This window comes from Osmia lignaria, chromosome 3 (assembly GCF_051020975.1).
Source record: "Osmia lignaria lignaria isolate PbOS001 chromosome 3, iyOsmLign1, whole genome shotgun sequence".
NCBI lineage: Eukaryota > Metazoa > Arthropoda > Insecta > Hymenoptera > Megachilidae > Osmia > Osmia lignaria.
In genome coordinates, this window is record NC_135034.1 from 7,324,445 (window position 1) to 7,338,059 (window position 13,615).

Genomic DNA, 13,615 nt, shown 5'->3' on the forward strand with positions numbered 1-13,615 from the left:
CGAATGGGACCCCATAGAGGAGTACAAGAACGCTAGGGATCGATAAAAGCGGTCTTTGGGAGCGGCCAAGAGCCGACTAAACCGATTGAGACTAATCAATTGGGCGGAAGTGGCCCTAATGTAAACCTAACCATTGCCTCCTGGACAAACACGAGATATTTGGAGTGTCCGGTATCCAAGGAGCTGTCATTTGTCCTTGGTCGATCGATTGTCCTGAGGGGAGATTGAACTTGGTTCCAAAGTTTGATCAAAAATTATGTACCAGTATTACAATTAAAAAATTAGATAATTAGAAGATATAACTGCGAATAGGTTGATTGCCATGTAAATGTAATTGAAAATTTTATTAGTCCAAGATGGAATTGTCTAAAATGAGAATTATAGAATTTTTAAATTACAAAATCCCAGTTTCGAAACTGCATAATTTTAGACTTTCTAAATTCCACACATCAAGAATCCCAGACCCTAAAAATTTCTAACTTCTAATATTCCAAATTTCTAAAATTCTAAAATTTGAGAATTTTCAAATTCTAGATCCTAAAAATTTCAAAATCACTCACCCCAAAAGAAGGTCAAAGTCAAAGTTACATCAATAATAATCGAAGTCAGCGGATTCATTTATTTCTTGCATTAATGACAAACACTTATATGCGTGTTCCTGTTTTAATTAAAATTGCAATTAAAATTTGCAAAATTTAATAATTAAAACCGGGATATATTGTACTGTGTTTGAAATTCGTCAGTCGTTCTTCTCTCGTTTTATCAAGCTAGACAAAGTGTCCAATAGAAAATAAGTCTGTCGTCGTTGGTTCCTTGAACACGCTCGTTTTCTCACCTCTCACGTTTCCTTTTTGCGGACGATTTTCGTGGAATTAAAGCGTCGACGTTCTTGGCCGCGCGACGGTGAAACTTTTAAACGCCGACACGAGCTGTCTTCTCGTGAAACGCTCTCTCCGCGGGCCAATTAAATTTTCCTGCCCCCCTTGGACCGAATAAAAGAAGTCTTCCCTCTTCTGTGTGCTTTCTCTACGCGCTGGATTTTCTGATCTTTCGCTCGGAAATTTCTCTTGAATTTTTTTTATTTCGTTTCAGTGAATTCCACCGAAGTGCGCGGTATTTGATAATTCAACGGTGCGCAACGAGAAAGGTAAGAGAAAAAGAAAAACTTATAAACATAACGAATGAGACAAAATTTGTAGTGCGAGAAACCGAAAATATCTAATCGGGTAGCAATTGTTCGGGTTCGGTCGGGTGGAACAAAAATGTTCGAGTCGGTAGATAAATTATTAAAAAAGATTGCATTTAACGAAAATCCTTATTCGTGAAATAATAGAAAAGGACGGGGAGATCGTGAAGTCTGGAGAAAATCTAACGATTAAATAGTTGACCAACGTAATTAAGATTCATTGCACGATTCGCGCAATTAAAAGATAAAGGGTTGAGATTAGCTTGAAACGCAGCGACGTAGGAGAAAGAAGATAAGAAAGACGTTCCTTAGCGAACCCGATTCGCGTTGAAACAAGACAATAGAAAAGCAACGAAACAGTAAGCGTATTCGAATTATTTTTTCCTTGCTTGATACTTAACGATGATGAAATTTTGAAAGGGTAAAGAGAGGTTCATGAAAATACCAGCCGAGTAGTTTCAGATGGAATGGAAAGTAAAAATTCAAGAAAAAGAATGCGATTAAAGTTTTCGTTCAGTAGTTGTAAAAGTAACGTTCAAGCATAAAAATATTTAAGGAGCAAACATTTAGAGAAGAGAATGATAACAGAAGTTCAAATAGAAGGAAGAGTAAAAATGAATTAGAAGGAGAAACGAATGGATAATAAGTTTTTGCTTTGGATAGTTAAACCTCCTGTTACGAAATTGAATTTTAAAAAATGTTGAAGAGAATTTTAGAACTTTACAATTTTGAAATTCTGAAATTTTTATATTTTGAAACGAAGAAAATTATACGGTACTAATGACATACGAAAAGAATTTTTTTCATTCCCTCCCATCGGACAATTATGCTTACGCAACTGTCTTTGAGTATAAAAAAGAAATTAGAAAAGTGTTTTAATTAAAGAGAAAAAAATTCACAAAGGCTTGAATTTTATGCAAAATTCTTTCATTTAAAGTTTCTTTGATTTGATAAAGAATGAAAAGTAATTAAAAAAGTATTTCAATAACGGAAGCTCGAGTTTGTATTCCCTCGAATTCTCTGCAAAATTCATTCCACCTTAAATTTCTCTAATTTCATAAAAATACGAAATGTAACATAGAAAAATATATCAATTAAAGCAAGAAAATTGAAAGGAAGCTGGAGATCGAATTCCATATAAAATTTATGTATAGAAAAAAGTTATCAAAAAATTTAATCAACATCTGTAACAACGAAAAATTCTAATATGTATAAATAATAACTCTACCTAGATATAAAAGAAAAATGAAATAATCAATTCGAGTCGCCGGTGTCGTGAATAGTAACGACCGTCCCGTGATCACAAAAACCACGACAGAACGAAAGAAGTATTACGAGTTACGCGAATTTCAATCGAATATTCAGCAGGTAAAGAAGTAGTAAGAATCCAGGGTCCAATCGTTCGTGGAAAAGAAAATCATCGAGGATTTCTCGGCGAAGAAATAAAGCTGACGGGAGAGAGGTCACGTCGAGGGAAAGGCAAAGAAAAGAAGGGTGTCGAGATCGACAATTTTTGGATTAACATTCTGTTCGTTATTCTGGTCGAGAGACGACAAAAGGAGGAAAGAAAAAAAAGAAGAGAAAAAAAACAAGAACACGATGGGGCAAGGAAGAAAAAATACGGTATAAAAGTTTGAGAAGCGGTTAGGTCGTGCGACCAAGTTCGAAGGGGGTAGTTAATTTAATTCACCTCCCCCTCGAGAACTACGAAATCCGTTGTTGCCTTTTTGAACCGTGGGAACTGTTGCTAGAAATCCCGAGGAAAAGCAATGAAATCTGTACGATAAAACTTTCGATCAACTTCCAATTGTATCGATTCGAAGAAACTTATGAAAAATAATTATACTCGAACGTGAGTTGAACTCTGACCGGGTCAGAGTTCATCCAACGAGTGTTTAAATAATTTTCAGCTTGATGGAAGAAAAATACTGGGCGCTAAAATCGAGGCGAAGGAAAACCGTAAAAGTCTCTCTCCATGGTCCGCCATCAAGTTTACTCTAAAGACTTCGGATTAATCCTTTAACACCCAAAGGCGTTTTTCACTCGATCAGCTAAAAAATTGATGCATTTTACTTTATTTTTACAAGAAATTCTTGATCGAAGAAGCAGCGAAAAAATGAAATGAGGAAAAAAGAAAAAAAAAATATATAAAAAGGAACGACAAGATCGGTTGAAGGATGAACGGCAGCTCGTTTAGTACACCAGTCACGTAGTCGCCTTGGGGATATTTATTATCCCGTTTAAAAATTTGCATCGAAAAATCCGGGTGACTTATTGCGACGAGGTTGCTAGTTTCACGGGAAATTTTCGGACGAACTTTATTCTCTTCCGATGCAACCGTGGCCAACCACCGCCATCATCGGTACTCGTGCATTCCCGTTTTCTATTCAATTCTCGATTGAAAATACGATAAATCCACGATGAACCGAGCGACCGTAAAATTATAGTTACGAGCACGATGGAAATATAGAAATTCTGTCCACGATTCGACGACTCATCGTTCGCGTACTTGTTTCCCGTTGATTTTTCTCCTTCCTTAATGCCATTGAACAAAGTAAATACATATCGAATGTTAGCAGATTGTTAGCTCTTCTAACGAAACCTATGAAAGTAATAAATAATAAATTTTATTAGAAAATTTAAAATGCAAGCGCAAGCATCAGGATCACGTTCTGTCTACATTGAGTAAGGGGTTTAAAACGGTTAATGCGTTTAGCTCACCTAATAATATTATTAATAATATCCTTTTCTATATGCAGTAAGCTTTTGTTGGGAAAGAGTAGCGTGGAAATTATTCTGTACCATTCACTGTGAAAAATGAGCGTTGGTTATGCGAACGTGGGCTTGGATCTTCACCATTCTTATTTAATTAAATTTCAAAATCGAATCTAATGAATTTAGTGACAAATAAATAATAGATAATGGCAAATACCTCTAAGGTGTCCAAGGCACTTGCATGTTCTGCCTAATGATAAAACCGACCCTGAGTAAAACCTATATTAAAAAGAAGATAAGATTCCTCCAGGTGGTTTGCTAAAGAAGAAATAGCTTTCGTTTCCAATTCCTTGACCATCTGTACCGAGTATTTCTTATGCTGTAGGTATTGCTATCAGCGAGTTTCTATTCTCGAAAGACAGCAATTTCGCCAAGCCAGCACACGACGAGAAGATGGAAAATAGTCATGACACACGGATCCTCTCTCGTTCTTGTTCCTTCTCTTTCATCCCTGTCCTCGAGCAGAACAACTGAAAGACATTTCTTTTCTTCGTTTGTCTTTCTTTCTTTCTTTTTTTTGTTCCCCTTTCATTCAGTACTTTTTCTCAATTCTTATTCTTTCTTCAGCAAGTCCCCTAATCCTCTGGTACAGAGGTAGTCCCGATGAAAGGCACTTGTAGCGTTCCCATTTCGCTCTGTTCTTCTCCTTTTATTGTCTTTCGCGATACTCTTAGACGGAATCGAATGAATCTGCCTTTATTATACTTTGCTTTTCGCCCCGTTCTTCAACCGCCTGCTCGGTATCATAATTAATTAAAGCATTTTCTTTTTTCCATCCCTTGGTCTTCCAGCTTCCGAATGAACGACGCGGCTACCGTTTAATTACGAGGAATTTATTCGCGACCAACAGCTTTTAATATCTGCCGGTTCGCTTTTACCTCCTCCCGTTTTCCCTCGCGTTTGACTCGCGTTCTTTCTTTTTACTCGTTACGAGAGTTCGTACCTGCTTGAATAATCATTTCCACGCCCCCGAGCGAACCGGAAGTCTCATCCGTTTGAAGCAACTCCCCCGCGTTCTATCTTTTCCCTGATCCTTCGACGATTCATTTTTTAGCTTCATTTCACTCGACGTTTGTTTTTATAATACAGGGTAATAAAGCGTGTAGCGTCTTAATGCAATCGTCGCGTCAGGACGGGACAGAAAACATTTCTTATTATCATAAGTATATACGGATATATTTTTCGCAATGTGTGTTGGGAAAGTGTAGATATGAAAAATCTAAAATTTCGTCCGCATTGTTCGAGTTGGGTTTCTGCGTATCTAAAAGCCGCAAACGCAAACGCTATTTCGTTATTCTTGATTTTCGTCTTATTTTGATCCCTAGAATCACCCCTTAAAATTTTGCCCACCTCTTGTCGAACACCCTGTATACTTTTGAGAATCTGACTTGATTCGAATTATGCAAAGCCGACCCGAGCCGAACACTTTATACTCGGTAATGTTTTAAATGAAATTGGCGCTTGTTAGCGACCAGCCATACACTCAATCTTCCATGGACGCGATTACCGAGAACAACGTTGATTCACGTGGACGAGTTTTTCTCATCACGTTAAACACCGTAGCTCGCATTGTAACGCGTTATTATCGCCGCGAGCCAGCTGGAAAACTCGCGTTGAAGCGGAGGAACACTAGTTGAAATAACTTTCGACGACACGTCCTATTGTTCCATGGGCGGAACTTAACGGAGTCGAAACGGAAAGCCTCGCGGCTAGGAAGAGTCAAAGAAACACGGACGATGATTAAGAGAACACAAAAGGGACGCCCAAACGGTTCACTGCCCACCCATGGTTACCTTTAGGGGTTCTAGGTTGCTGATTGTCTCGTCAGTGTGTCTTGTTTCATTCGTGTATTTTCCTGGATATGAATTTTATTGAAACCTCAAAAAAATGTGGAATATTCAAGGGTTCAGGAAAGGTATATTCTTGGCTGGGTGCAAAAGTTCTGTCGTTTTCTGTAGCTTTGCACAAACCATGTGGAGTTGAATTAACCCCCAGTTTATATATTTTTAAAAATTGTCAAATTATTGTTTGCGTTTTAAAATAAATTGTCTATATTTAAAAGACAAATCTATTGTTATCTAAAACTGATAGAACTTTTCACAAGCAATAGGGGTGTTCCACGAGGGCGACGCCTCAGGACGGTCAAATGAAATAGTTAAAAATGGAATATCTTGCAAGAGGTCTTTATCGGTTAGCTCGAAACTCCGTGAAAGAAGATCGATCACCTGGAAATAATAGGGTGGTTGTTTGCCCGCATCCATTGTTTATGGCCCTCCCTTTCCCTCGGTTTCGTTTCGAGGGACCATTGGGTTGTTCGTTTTCAAGAATTCCACGCTCGAATCATCGACCGTTCGTTGCTTCGGTTCTTCTTCCATCGAGAAAGTAATTCCAGCCGAGCGACGTTTTACGGAATTGCTGATCGAGTTTGTTAGCGGTAATTGGAGCCTTTAAGTCGTTCGACAAATAATGAGCGCCCTCTAATTGTATCGAGCTTTCTATCAGAGAAGAAGATTCTACCCGGAAATCAACGACCCTTAGCTGTCAGTCCGTTTCGAGACGTCGAGGATTTAATTCGAGATCGTTTTAACGAACGTACGAACAATTTGGAGTGATCCACAGTGCATTAAGCTTCGAGTATTGGAAACGAGAACGTATGAAGAGTTAATTTCAGCGAAGACGAACGAATTTGATAGCTTGAATTGACTGTAGAGTTGATTATATGAGTGATTAATTCAATTATATCGGAGATTAACACTTTAATTACGTGGATGACATTTTATTTTCTATAATAATTCATCACCTTCGGGTGTCTTTTTCGTTTTGTTATTAAACGTGAAAAATATTTGTGACACAATTTTAATAGTTTCAAAAAAGGAACAACGTAGAACAATTTTTTTATTTAAACGAAATATTAAATGTCATAAAATTCAAATAAAATAATATTTTAAACAGGAAGTGAAATTTCATTAAATAAAGTAATTTTATTTTAACAATTTGGTGTGTAAAATAAAATATTTTATTTGCTGAAATTTGTATTTAAAATATTATTTTGAATTTTGTAGCAGTTAGTGTTTTAAATATTTTTTTCTCTAAATTTCACCCAGCTCTGGATTTCAACAGCTTCAATGTGTTAATTGCAATTCAAGCGTTAATTGGAAGGCTAATTCATTCAACGAGTTGATTGCGAAGAATTTTCTGAAATTGAAACTTTTGTCCACTTGTTCTTCTTCGAATTAAATACAAAATATTGTTAATTACATTTTCATCGCTGATCTCATAGGTATCTTAATAATTCCGATCGTAATAAGAATCGCAAACGAACGATATACATGAGAGATGATGCGAGGGTGCATTACACTCTCAAGGGAAATCAGTGAGGCACCCAGAATCGCGAATACTTTTTAACTTTCCATTTTTTTTTCTTTTCACTCTTTCTGTTAGAAAACTTTTTATTCCACTCGGAGAAACGAGAAGAAGAAGAAGCATGTAAAATTCTCGGTGCCTTTCCATCCGGAGTATTTCTCTTTTGTCTTGCGTTATCCCCCTTACGCTGCCGCTTTTCTTCCTTTATGAGCATGGAAAATGAAAAAGTAAAGGATTATTTCCGGGAACTCGTGGCAATCTCCCTGGCGCACCATTTGTTCGCCTATTATTTCGTTGCGCTCGTAAATCCACCGGTTCGGATAAAAGTCGATTGGCTTTGTGAATTTTGCACGAGTTTCCCGGTTACCAATGAATCTACCAGGCTAGAAGATGAAAATTTCAAAGCAATCATGTCTCTTGCTTTCAGAGAAAGGAAGAAAATTTTATTCAATTTTATTTGAAATAAATTTCAATAATTTTCATTTTTGAACCTATTTTATCAACCAAGGAGATCCTCGAAGGTTTTACACCGGGGCTATGAAATTTTAATCCACTCCTGGATGACTCCCACGTTAGGTATCCTGATGTCTTGGTAATTAATTCAATTGGAAATATTAATCTATTTATCCTTGCTATATTTTTCAATTTAATTTTTCTGCATTCATACCGCCTTTCTATACAGATATATTGCAAGTTATGTTAATGTATATTCACTAAAAAATTATGAATTTATATAAGTAAATCGAAGTCAGAATTGCGAAGGATGAAAAGCTCTCTCGAGAGAACACGCGTTCCTCGAAGTTGCTTCTCGGGAATCAGCTTTCTCATTAAAGAAGATTAAACCGAATATTTTTCAGGATGTTTCAAAGAGTTCGGTCAAAGAGGTCCAAAGTTCTTTATTCGTACTGTCCACTTTGGAAAAATTCTCGAGACTGACTCGCTGAAAGAAACGGAACCAAGGGGAACTTTCTTATTTCGTAAAGTGGTTAAGCAATTTGCGATTGAACCATCCTTCAAGTTCTGCTTTGAAATCGCGCCCGTTTTTCTCATAATTAAACTGCCGCCCTAAGGAAGAATCTTCGATCGAGTCAAACCGGGTGTTAAAGTTTGATCGAAGTCTTAATTAATAGAAAAATTTGTATTTCTTCCGGTTAAGTAAAAAAAAGTTTTCATCTTTTGTATAGAACTTTGAGTTGAGAATAAATTAAATTTAACCCTTTCGATGTTTATGTCGAGTATGCTTGTGATTAGTGTTAGGGGAATTTAGATACTTTCAAGTATTGATAGTTCCTAGTTACATTTTGAGTAATTATTTAGTTACTAACTAGTTATTTATACTCACCATGAAAAATGTTCGTAAAACTAAAAATATTCGTAATTTTCACACATTTTAGAATTAGTTAAAAAATAATTCACTTTTAAGATAAAAGAAAACACCTAAGTAGCTTTCTTGTTAAAGGGTTGAATCGAGGGTGGGGAATCGTTTTTAAGAATATTATTTCACGGGATTGTCTTACTAAAGGGTGCAAATATTCCGTGGCCGGATTCACCGTAAAACAATCCACAATTCTTTTTTTTCTGGTACCTTTAACGGTGCATTGTTTCTCTCTCGGCCCTCGGAAGAAAGGTCACCGTATCACAAAGGGTTGCAAAATGTCCAGAAGCCGACGAGGGTATCTTTCAACCCTTAGATAGAGAGGGATCCTCGTGGTGAAGCGTGCTCGAGCAATCTCACAATGGCGATTAAGTAGGCGCGCACTCAGACATCCCTCTGCCTTTATGGAAAAATCTACCCTGCACCCTATTTTCTTGGTCCTCCGATTCAACGTTTACTTCTTCTCTGTGAACCTTTTGTGATTCGCGGGAACGTGAAACCATACTCGGTATTTTCAACTCGAAACTTCGAAATGAACAAACAAAACAATCAATGTTAACCCTTCTTTCAGACTTACCAAAAAAATTATTTCAATCTTATAGAGGTCAGAGGGTTAAACTGGGGGTGTTCGAGTATCTGAAAATTCGGATCGGCAATTTTTTATTGGGTTCGAGCAGGGTTTTGAAAATTTATCCCGCACATAAATTTGTTCGGGTACCCGTAATTTTGGGAATTTCATTATTATCCAACCGGTCCCGATCATTACTCGACTTGACTCGACCCGATCCGATCCGTGATTCGGGCATCCGGAAACCTCTACATTAAAGAACACAATTGAAATTGAAAAGTTTAGCGTTTCAGTAAACAAGAAGGAGTTGTTGAAGTTTCAAAGTTAACTTATCTCTCAGCTACTTAAGGCTCGAAACTCGTTACTTCGGATCAACGATGAACGGTTTCTTGCGGGGAGAAATGGGTCGAGGGTGAACAGAAACGTTAATAGAATCCGGAGCATTTTGCCCGTTAAGCGGAATTACGATAATCCGATTCGCTGATCCCATCCCGAAATTGATTAAGGTCAATACTAGCTCGGAACTGGTAGTTTCAAATTTCCAGACGGACCCCTGTTGACCTACATGAAACTACAATGAAGCGTATCGAGCAGCCCCCACCGAGCATGCTGATACCATCTCATGAAATTACAGGGAAATTACACGGCCTGGCACATTGAAACTACCTTGAAACTCCATTGAACTTGCGAAACACGCGTGGGAGGCGACGTACATTTTCGAAAGTTCGCACGTTTCTTTCACGTTACCGAGAGTTTTCGTCCTCGAGTGCAATCTAAACGAGCAATTTCGTCATTAATTTTATCATCGTCACAAGTACTTTTATTTTTTCACTATTCTTTTTAACTTATATCCAAGGATAAAATATTAACACATTAATTGTCACTGATTTGACTGTAAACTGATATTTATGTATTTTTTATTCAAAGGGAATCTTATATTAACACTTTTCAGAATGAAATAATTTTTTAAAAATCGAATCAAATCTCTTGAATTGTTTTGGAAAAATAGAACAATTTATTAGAGAACGTGTTTTCGTTAGTTTAAAAAATTGTAACAGTTATACAGGGGTGTCGAAATTTTGTTGCTTAGTAGAAACAAAGAAAGGAATTCATGAATCTTATAAATTGAACGATCTATATGCAAAAAGATTTCCGCCGATAAAAGAGTGATCCTCCCGAGGAAAAGTGTTGTTCGGTGAACATTTTTCAAAAAGTAGATATTTCATCTACACGATACTTCACCTCTGTACCATAGCCACACCGAGAGGCGGGTAAAATATTTCTATTGGAAGTCTCATATTTTCCTTGCGAGCGGGCAGAAGCATGTGCTCGATGCAACATGAACTTTTATTGCTTCCATCAAGAGAAGAATTGCGACTTCTACGGTGATCCAGCCCGCGGTATACTCGTCGGCGAACTGAATTTTTTCGATCTTACCCCATGCTTCCGATACTCTCTTTCTTCGTTCCACTCCGTTCACTCTGAAAAGGTCGGATAAATAGTTTCAATTGAAACTTCTCTGATACCGAGCAACCAGGCATGATCTGGTCACCGAACATACGATTTCTACCTTTCGTATTGTCAGCCAATAGAACACCACATAAATATTATTTTTCCTTGAAAAATCAATTCTTCTAGTGACACGAACATCAATTCGGCAAGTCTTTAGCATCGAATGGAAATTTCAATACAGCAGACTTTCGTTATATTGCCACGAGGGCGAATCCACGTGGTTTTTGAAGAATACTAATGCAGCTTTCCATTGTCATAGTTTACGAAGGTTATATATTCTCTTTCCCCTCTAAATAAGAGCTTGGAAACTTGACAAATTTTCTGCTCCTACAGCCCCCTTCGTGGCAATATAACGAGTGTCTACTATCCGTGGCTTCTATCTCCTCCTTTCCCTTCCAAATAAGAGCTTGGAAAATTTTTCACTCCTACAGCCTAATTCGTGGCAATATAACGAGTGTCTACTAGATGTGGTTTCTATTTCCTCCTTTTCCCTCTAAATAAGAGCTTGGAAAATTTTGCACTCCTACAGCCCAATTTGTGGCGATATAACAAGAATCTATTATACACGATTTCCATTTTTCTTTATCCTTTCAAAAAGGGGCTTTGAAGCTTGACAAATTTTCCGCCCCCACAGCTCCCACCGCGGCAATATAACGAAAGTCTACCGTACATGGCTTCTGTGCATTTTATTGAAAATCTTTACGACTTTTTATCGCGATAGGAAGATCCACTCAGAAATGCTTTTAGGCGTTGTCAACCTCAAGAATCCCGCGTGAATCGTTTTATTGAAAATCTTCACGGTTTTATATCGTAAGAAGCTATACAATAAGTATTTTACAATTTTAAAGCACAGAAAAGAATATTATATAATTCATTTTATTGAAAGTCTTCATGATTTTTATTACAAGGAATCGTATAAATCACTGTAGCGACACGAAGATCCACTCAGCAATATTTCCATGTGTCGTCACCCTCGAGAATACCACGTAAATCATTTTATTAAAAATTTTTACGATAAAAGATTGTGAAAAGTTATGTATGTCTCAGCAGCTACACGAGGATCCACTCAGCAAATTTTTACATGGAATATAAAATTTCAGAAATACTGTCCTTTCAAAAATAGATACTATATAAATCATTTTATCGAGAATCTTGACTATTTTTCATGATGAAATACCATACAGATTTCAGTATTGATGTGTAATAAAAAGTAAAATTTATTCTGCAATGTAGTTGTTGATTCACAAAAATTTGGATATTGTTATTTTAATATAAATTGTTTCTTTTTACATATTTTCATTCAAGTCGGTTGTATTTTAATTGAAAAATTAAGAAAAAATAGTACATGGAATATTGGCTGGTAGGAATAAAAATTGGAAGCTTTTCGTTAAAAGTTAAAAGCATTTGAAAGATTTAATGCTTTTTTGCGTATAATTAACTTAATCTAACTTTTTACTTACAAGCAAGTATTTTTTGTTTTTACAATACTTCACTAAAAAGTTTTATAAATAGTATGGTTGACTTTAAGTTGTCTTACATTTCCTAAATACACGATACAGCTGAGTTTACCCGGAGCTTCCGGTATTGTTTGCCCGTTTCGATATTGTGGCCGTCGCGAAAACAAACCGCGAACGATCGCGTTTCCCAAAGCTTTTGCTTCGATTCCCGAAGTAAAAGCTAGACTGCTATTCGTATCCGGAAAACAATATTCTGAAAGACAAACGATAGAGCCCGATTCTGCTCGCGGAAGTATCATTTTCTTCATCAAAAGAAAAAGTAGAATTAATCTATGATGATCAAAAACCAAAGTTACTTATCCGAGTTATCCATAAGCATGTAAAAAGTTGTATTTTTGATCTCTGTCGACTTTTGCATAAGAATATTCTGTCTGCAGAGAGAATTTAACCGTAAGCTTTTCTGTTGCTTGTCAGATTGGCAGGTTCTGAATTGAAAACACGAGTCAAGACCCTCAGGATATTATGAATTGTTGAGGAAACTTCACATACGAAATCTGTTTCTTTCAAAGAGGATAGATGAAATTTTTCTTTTATTAAATAACCGAGAAAGGTCTGCCACTCTTGGGTGTATGTCAAGAATTGTGTGTGTCATATTACTCATTCGTTTGATCATATTATAACTCATGTAACAAAAAATAGTTACTTCTTCTATACTGTATCTCTACTTTCTAGTTTAGTTAATTTATAAATCTTTTTATTTTTACCATTATTAAATAGTATTATTAAAAAATAATCATCTTTATTTTCCATAAAGAGAGATGGTTAAAAGAAAGAAAATGATTGTGATACAGTAATCCTCTAAATATTGTACAAAAACATACTTAGATATTATCAAGAAAAATGATTGATTGGGGAAAAATACCTCTAAGAAACAGTTAAAAAATTTTACATTTACATTTTGTATAATTTAGACCAATTTTACTGTCTCTTTCAAATGCATGTATTAGGCTCGACCAACCCTGAGTGCTATATAAAAATGAACAAATGAAATGGTTTCGAACTAAAATAAGGTGTGCTCTGAGAATAGAGGAAAGTGGTGGAAACTAGCCAAACCAAGCGTCGATCGAATGATTGGTGGGAATTGAAATGACCAGTATCGTAATGGAAATGCAAATGTCGCGTCTGTCGGAACTACGGTAAAGATCAAACAACCGTTCGATCCGCGTATCCAACCGCAAAGGATCGAACCACGCAACTCGATCTATTATTCGCTCGTAGCACAGCTAGAACCTCTCAATTACCTTTCTGGCGTTTCTGGGTCGATCGACCTCGACATTTGACAAGGCTATTTATATGGGAGGAGCTTAATCGTTCATCGG

General features: G+C 36.6%; 1 protein-coding gene across 1 annotated transcript in view; it reads left to right on the forward strand.

The window, feature by feature from the left end:
* Tpst (tyrosylprotein sulfotransferase) overlaps nt 1-13,615 on the forward strand; it is a 129,439-nt gene that overhangs the window by 52,906 nt on the left and 62,918 nt on the right. Inside the window, exon 3 of the mRNA XM_034326017.2 lies at nt 1,093-1,147. The gene's annotated coding sequence lies outside the window, so the exon portion shown is untranslated. The remainder of the gene's footprint in view (nt 1-1,092; nt 1,148-13,615) is intronic.